This window comes from Magnolia sinica, chromosome 2 (genome assembly GCF_029962835.1).
Source record: "Magnolia sinica isolate HGM2019 chromosome 2, MsV1, whole genome shotgun sequence".
Taxonomy (NCBI): Eukaryota; Viridiplantae; Streptophyta; class Magnoliopsida; order Magnoliales; family Magnoliaceae; genus Magnolia; species Magnolia sinica.
In genome coordinates this window covers 22,722,003-22,729,290 of record NC_080574.1, presented here as the reverse complement: position 1 = coordinate 22,729,290, position 7,288 = coordinate 22,722,003, and positions in this window count along the sequence as shown.

The window sequence follows — 7,288 nt, the reverse complement described above, 5'->3', positions numbered from 1 at the left end:
CTTGTAATCGTACAAACTTCAAACTTTCATCCGCTGCCGAATACAGCGCAATGAATACGAAGTATTGATGGCAACAGAACCCACTGACAATACTCTACCGTCGGTTCGAAAATTTGGCTGGAGTTTGTATTCGCACGCATGGGATTCAACTCCTATTCACTCCAATCCAAACACGGTAAACGCTAAATCATAACTTCTAATATGATACAATACATCCCAAAATGCGTATCCAAACAAGCCTTAAGGAACTTATATATTAGTGGGTTCGTGTTGGGTCAGGCAACCCAAGCCCAACCTAAGTTTTATCAGGTTGGTGTTTGTATTGCCCAACCCCAAGACCAAACCCGATACATCCTGCCCAAGCCCAACCCAATGTCGGGTCGGTCACAGGTTGGTCGGGTTGAACCCGGCCAACTTTCAGCCCTAAAATCATACATGGTACGTCAACTAATTTTGGTTTAGAAGATATTCTTGTTATATGAATAAAGAAAGAAATGAAAAAAAATAGAGTATATAATTTTTATATGCTTATATATACATATTTATATAAATATGTGTTAGATAAAAATGTAGGTAGAATAAAATTCTCCATGCATAAAAAAAAAGGCACCGGGATACGGATATAGCTACGGTTATAATCCGTAGCCATAAAGCAAAATTCATTGAGCCGCACTTTGGAAGCCCGAGCGGTAGTGCCACTCGAGTGCGGTGGTGCCGCCCTAGTATTTTTTCCTTTATTTTGGTGGGTCCCACATAAGTAGTTTATATAACCTCCCCCACACGCCCAAAGCCTCATTCCTAACCCTTTCTTCATCTCCCTTCCCCCTTCTTCATCTTCCTTCATAAAACCCACTCTTTTTCTAATCCTTCTACCATCTTCTCAAGTTCCAAACCCTCTCTCTTCATCTTCCACAACCATCTTTTCATCTCTCTAACACCTTACTCACATAATCATCTTCCCATCTTCTAAACCCATCATCCTCATGGGTATTATTGCGTTCTTTTCCGCGATATTTTCCATCCCCATGATTATCTCGGTAATAGGGAAGAAGAGAGTGGTTCAAGCAGGTCCATCATCTCTGCGGATCTTAAGAAGCATGAGGCGAGCTGCTGCGGATGACGCGAGTCCATCATCACCACCCATTCGAAGAAATGTGAGGATGGTTAATGTTGGTGCAACAAGATCTTCACCATCACCTCGTGAGAGGAGGTTGAAGAGGGCCTACGATCAAAATGCATGGACATTGGATGCGGGCCGATATTGCGATTCGGAAGTGGTTTTTGAAGTCACGGTGGGGGACCGACTATTTGTCGAAGATGACGTGCTAGATCGACTCTTGCATTAAGGTTGGGGACCTATTTTTGAAGATAATTTTTGAGCCAATGAGCATGATGTACAGTTTTTCTACTCTCGAATTGTTAATGCAAGACTCAACCCACTCGGATTTGACATTTCATATGGAGACGCGGTGCGTCCCATCGGCGTACAACACATCGCGCACATACTTGGCGTGTCACTGGGAACGGTCCATATCCCTACAGACACAAAGAACTTGAACACATTGCAGCACATGAGTGAGTTGAGCAGGAGTTTGTGTGGCCACCTCGTGGAGTGGAGGAGAGATAGTAGTTTCAGAAACAAAGAAAAGATTTCAACTTACAGACTGTTGCACTATATCTTCACACATAATTTATATCCGAGAACGGGAAACAATACGGAGGTTTCTGTCTATCATGCAGAGATAATGTACCAAATAGGGCATGGGGAGAATGTGTGTCTGCCCTCCATTATCCTTTACCATATAGTGAAGGCCGTGAGGACAAGAAGAGGTAATCTCTCCCTCCCATTTGGCCGCCTAATTTGCAAGCTAGCCCGAGATAATGGGTTCAGGGCATCCAACGGCCCCTCACATCTAGAAAAAGTGATAACCGAAGAGACCTTAAATCGCATGCAATGTGGCCCTAGACAACAAGCAAGGCGGTTAGAAGAATTTGGAGATGAGATAGCTGAGGAAGAAGAAGATGAGGAAGAAGGCGACGAAGAGTATGAAGCTGAAGAAGAAGAAGAGGGTGAAGCCGAAGAAGAACAAGAGGGTGATGATGCAGGCGAGGTGCCCGATGCACGTCTGGCTGTAGATGAGCGTTTAGGGGTGATCGAGGCTAGTATAACTGAGCTTAAGAAGGACTAAGACTATCTGAAGCGTAAAATGAAGAGTATACATCGAACGATAAAGGCGGTGTTATGTTGTGTACAGAAGGAGGGAGTGCCATCACCCTCGCCGGACTCGGTATCACATTAGGGATTTGTGATGGATATAGACTCCCTCACTTCGTGTTAAGACATGTTCATGGTTATGTAGTTAGTAGCATGGTTATTTATGTTTTTCAGTTGGTTAGGTATGTATGGGAATAATGTACAAACTCAAATTATAAATGAAATTGTTTCCACTTTTGTGTATCATGTGCAGTAGTTTATGCATTTGGAGGTGACTTGTTGTCTCTTGCAAATGTGTTACTTTCAAGTAGAAGTAAAGAACGTAGCATCAATCTATTACATTCATGGTTGTCCTAAGAACTAAATCAAGATGGTGCACCATCTCCAGTCTCAACTCCAGGAATGTCCTAAGAACTTCATATATGTGGTTCCCGATTCCTTATTCCATGGTATTGTAGTTCCAAAACAGAAAAAGAGAAGTAAAAAACCATGGCATTGTCAACTAAGTTTAGCTTCGTACCCTGCATGACTACCATAGTTCATACAAATGATTCAACCATCTATGTGAGATGATTCTTACAAAATTATAGTAATTATGCAGTAATCCATGTCGTGGATGGGTCACATTATGTTTAATATCCCTCAGGGCATGGTTTTAAGACTGACAAAGGACCGCCGACTCATTCAGTGAAGCGTCAACTTGCAACTGGGCTGAGCCACCATATATCTTCAATTTTGACTCAATATGTCAAACCAGATCGGGTTTGATGGAATCCAAGACGAACCTTGCTCCACATATTCTGCCATGGCACAGAAACTACTTGTGCATGGCCATAGTGAAGTGCAGCTCATCCTGTAGGTGCTACCATGAACTGCCATGGCCCAAAAGTCTGGCTGATCAGAATTTCATAATTGGATTTGAGGAAACGAAATCATTACCACCCACTTTTGAGCCCTGATCAAACAGTTAGTATCGCCCACTCCACTTGCTTTTTGGACCACGGCCTGTCTAGGGTACGCCAGCTGGACGAGCAGTCCAGATCTTGCACACTTGCAACATGTTTGCATCAAAACTCACTGCATAGTAAATAACTGTTGGGAAGAACCCAGCTTATACATACAACATATGTTGTGTTAGAACATTACAAAAATACTTGTCATGGATAACAAAGATCTCACCCAACTATCTGTATTTCTGCAATGAAAGGGGGTGACAAAGAGCTCACCTAATCTGCAAGAACCAAGAAAACCTTAGTAATTCATCAGTGCAATGAAAAGGAAAACAAACACCATTTGAAACTGTTACAATACTGCTACAAAGTGAGATGGTCCAGCATGAAAGAAGAAAGTGGGGCCCAATTTAAATGGATCATAAATCAAGAATGGCAAAGTTGATTTCCTTAACTGCTTCTTAGTCGATATTTGATGGACAGGGGAAATGAAAAATAGTCAACTGTCCAGATTCAACGAACATGACTATTAATCATCGACTAGGATATATTGATCAATCTGATTTTGGAATGATGAACTATCAATAACCTGATTTTGAGTTAACATATGGTGCCTGGGTATCAATAACCACCATTTGATCACCATTAATTGGATGGTTAGAATTGCTTGATTGCTGGAATTTTAAGGATCTGGACCATCCATGAAGCAACCCATGTCGAAGGCTAAATCCGAGTCCCAAATGTGATCATAATGTCCCTTCATAAGGCAGAGATTTAGCAAGTAAAAAACAAGCTGATTCTGTCATTCTTCATCCCAACGACCTTTTTCCATGAATGCAACATGAAGCATGTTATGCATTTGAAATGTAAGCTGTGACAGATTGTTGAGATTTTTCTTTCCATTTGAACATAGTTATATTGTTTATGTGTTTGGAGGTGACTTGTTGTCTCTTGCAAATGTGTTATTTTCAAGTTGAAGTAAAGAAGGTAGCATCAATCTGTTACTTTCATGGTTGCTGGTGGTTGATGACCCTAATTTGCTCCCTCACGCTTTGGGACATGCATGCAATAGTCAGACTGGGGGTTGATACTGGGCCAGATGTGCTGCATGCAAGTGGTGTCAATGTGAGTTCGCGCAAAGATTCAAATTGCAATTTCAGACTCCCTGTGGTTTGAGGACAACTTTCATATTGTGAATGCCAATAAACATCATTAGAACTGGGACTTTCTACTGTATGAAATTGAATGTCTACAGTTCAATATACTTGTGCATCCAAACATAGTCTCAGCCATTGGAAGCAGTGGGATTGCCGAAAATGAGCTTATCTATGACAGAGCTATCCTTCGGGAGTTCTGGTATCACTTCACGGTCATTTCCATGCATTTCACAGTCACTTCCCTTCACTTCTCATTAAGGGAGTGAATGGAATTGTCATGGAAGTGCATGGAATTGCATATGGTCCACATTCAAATGGCCTTAAAAAACAGTTATGTAACAGTCATCCATTTATCATGTGATTAGTTATGGAAGGAAATAAGGGAGTTTGCAGAATCCTAGCACAGTACCATGATGAAAAATCCATTATTTTGGTCTTTGAGATGCAGTTTTATATGAGTGTTGAGGGTAGTAACCACAATTGAGTCATTTTGTCTGTATTGAGCTAATAGCCGAGATTTCAATTCAATAGGGAGTCCTTATCCATCAAAATTCCCTACTGTGATTCCGAGTCCAGCGAGGGAGGGGGCACTTCCTCCTTCTGTACACAACACAACACCGCCTTTATCATTCGATGCATACTCTGCATCTTACGCTTCAAGTAGTGTTGGTTCGTCTTAAGCTCGGATATACTGGCCTCGATCGCCCCTAAACACTCATCTAACCTCGGATGTGCAAAGGGCACCTCACCTACATCATCACCCTCTTCTTCAGCTTCATCATCTTCATCAGCTTCTTCCTCAGCTACCTCGTCTCCAAATTCTTCCAACCGCCTTGCTTGTTGTCTAGGGCCACATTGCATACAATTTAAGGTGTCTTCGGTTATCACTCTTTCTGGATGTAAGCAATATTACTATTAAAATTTTGTAATAAATAACATAATAATTAACTGAAAATGTTAAACTTCAAATTAAGATCACCTACCTTAAAAAATCTGATGATCCATATATATATATATATATATATATATATATATATAAAATTTGAATATTAAATTAAAATTTAACTGTGAATCAAACCAATTTAATTCAACAATTATTTTAAGGTATATTTCAAAATTTCAGTAATTAAATTAAATAATTAAATAAATTTTAAATAAAAAGATCAATCACATAATAATTAATTAAAGTAATATTATTATTAAAATTTTGTAATAAACAACATAATAATTAACTGAAAATGTTAAACTTCAAGTTAAGATCACCTACCTTAAAAAATTTGATGATATATATATATATATATATATATATATATATATATATATATATATATATATATATATATATATATATAAAATTTGAATATTAAATTAACATTTAACTGTGAATCAAACCGATTTAATTAAACAATTATTTCAAGGTATATTTCAAAATTTCAGTAATTAAACTAAATTATTAAATAAATTTTAAATAAAAAGATCAATCACATAATAATTAATTTAAGCAATATTACTATTAAAATTTTGTAATAAATAACATAATAATTAACTGAAAATATTAAACTTCAAGTTAAAATCACCTACCTTAAAAAATCTGATGATCCAGCCTTGCTCCAATCTCTCTCTCTCTCTTGATCACTTACCTTAAAAAATTCGATTGTTTTTTTTTTAATTTTTTTTTTTTAAAATTTTAAAGGAGGTGAGTAACCGAATGAAAGAGTGGGGATTATGTGACAGTTTCGATTTGGTGGGAGGGTTTGGTGCCCATTAACATATGAAAAAGAAGGAAGGAGAGAGAGTGAGTTAGTTGGCGGTGACGTGCAGAAGATAATTTATTCTTAATTTTTTTTAGATATAGTGGGTCCCACTAATGATGGTATAAATTTACTCCGTCCATCATTTTGGCCCAGCAATGAGAAGATATAAGGCAAAAATAAGGCTGATTCAAAATTCAGATGAGCCACACGCAAGCGGATGGTGAGATTGATTTCGGAAAAAAAAAAAAAAGTTGTTATAACTATGGTTCATAGAAATGGTAACATTGTAAAAATGCTACTGAAGCCTGTTAAGTTCATGCAATGTGGTCCGCCTGAGTTTGAATTAGGTGGCCCTGCATACAAACCTATGGTTGGCATCTTATCCCATTATTCCCTGTGGTGTGGCCCACATGAGTTGTTAATTACTTTCCTAATATAAAATTCCTAGAATCGAGAATAGATCAGATGGACGGAGTGGATTTTACGTGCACAGCAAGTTGGGCCCGACGGAGCTTGGGTTTTTTTAAGGTAGAACAGGGATTGCGGATGATTTGGGTCCCCGCAGCAACCTCTCACATCTGCACCCGGCATGATTGTCGTGTCTTAAATGGCTGTCTCGTGCTAAGAGAGTGACATCTGTCACAGTATACTGTTGAAGATCTATCACTGACGTAAGCCGGTCCATTGCATCCGGCCGTAGATCGACTATGTGTGGAAACCACGGGACAATTAATGGCTGAGATGCCCCCTCGCATCACATGTGCACCAATCAGGAGTGTCCAATTGTACAGCACGTCTTGCATGCAAATGGACGGCTAAAAATGAAATTAAAAAGCCACCCGCGTTCAACGATAAAGTGTCCTCCCAATGGATGGTTGGGATCATTCTGCCAGTGCAAAATGTTGGCTGCCACCCATCTAGAGTAGAGCGGCCCACACAATGACTGGTCCAGATCACAGTACACTTTTTCCACGTGGATGGTTGCAGTAGTATAAAACATTGTTACTCCATGAGATTTGATTGAGAGGGACTTTGTCTCATGCAACGAGGCATTATTGAGCATTGATTGAGGAAATATACCATACTTTGACAGAGTATGCCACTCTATACACACGCAACACCTTGCTATATAACTGGCATGTATACATTTCAATCTAAACCGTCCAAATCGTTCCAGAGAATAAAAAAAAGCAAAATTTAATGGTTGGAGGA